The following is a 1,485-nucleotide window of genomic DNA, read 5'->3' as shown; positions in this document are numbered from 1 at the left end:
TTATTATTATTAGGCTTAGAGGGTAGTTTTGTCATTAGTTAATCTAATGCATGCATTAAAACCATTGCATTGCTAATACCTAGAAATTCATGGTATTAGCAATACACACCTTAATACACAATAGAGTGTATAACTAATGCAAGCATTAGTTATACATAGGTTGGAAAAGAGTACCAAACAAGGTACTAGTAATACACAATGCTAATGCATGCGTTATTTTTCTTAATACACTCTACCAAACGACCTCTATTGATTTACCTAATTTTTGTGTCTACTTTTTTTAATTAAAAAAATGATAATTTTTTTTTGCTTGAAATTGGGTGACACCATGTTATATCACCTGTTACTTTAACTTAATCTCATTAAATAAATGATTTGCATTATTAAAATAAAATATTTTAAAATAAGAACGTGGCGTTTGGTGGTATGAAAGTTGAGCTTTACACGCAATTATGTGAAAAAATTGATTAGCTATGCCTAACTAATTAATTATTCCTTCACGTGTTTGGTCAAACAATACAATAACAATTCTAAAGATATAGGGTGGAGGTAGAAGCTCGGATACAAGTTAGGTCGAGCCTATAGCAATAATAATAATAATAACATATATAATATAGCCTCACGATGAAATCTGAAAATATAATTTTTTTTGTATAGTTGATTAATTTTTAAATGTAGTGCTTCTGAAAAATCTTAGTAACTCAGTTGATTGACTACATGAACTTTCATCTTCTACTTGATTTGTCGACCAATAATTCATTCTTGTTTTCTCCTCCCACAATTTTATTTGAAAAAAAGGCGTAGTTCTTCTTTCCCTATGCTGCCTATTGCTTATATATGGATTCTACATATTTTTATTTTATTTTTCATTCAGTATTCGATATTTATATTGAAATTTTTTCATTCAGTATTTGATATTCATATTGAATTAAATCTAATTAATTTAAATTTTTTACATATTAATTCTACTCTCATTTCAATATTAAATAGTCTACACCCTTAAAAAGAAATTAGGATCCTTCACACACACACACACATATATATATATTATTCTAATAATATATTCAATTACCAAATAAATCTTGCATGCAATTTTATTGGCCCCCCTAAAGTATCCATCATCACATGGTGTTACATTGAAGCCCCCAAACCGATATAGACAAATTAAATATACCTACAATTAATATTTAAGCTTTTATTATCCCATGTGACATGCATTTTAATTTTTATGCAAAGTACAAATATCAATAGTAATTTTTATTGATGATAGTATCAACACTAGTATTTGAAAGTGTTTTTTTTTGGAGTGAATCCTAATTAAAGTGAGCATATCAAAAATATTTGGAGGGCGTAAATAAAAAGCGTAGATATATGAAGCGTACATCGTAAAATTTAAAATGTAAATTTCGAGTATTAAAGCGTAAGTTTTCAGACGTAAAAACATACCTTCTGGATATTAAATTTGATTTCTAATATTATTTTAAA

The sequence above is a fragment of the Solanum tuberosum genome, unplaced genomic scaffold, assembly GCF_000226075.1.
Source record: "Solanum tuberosum cultivar DM 1-3 516 R44 unplaced genomic scaffold, SolTub_3.0 scf00172, whole genome shotgun sequence".
Taxonomy (NCBI): Eukaryota; Viridiplantae; Streptophyta; class Magnoliopsida; order Solanales; family Solanaceae; genus Solanum; species Solanum tuberosum.
This window is presented reverse-complemented; position numbering follows the sequence as displayed.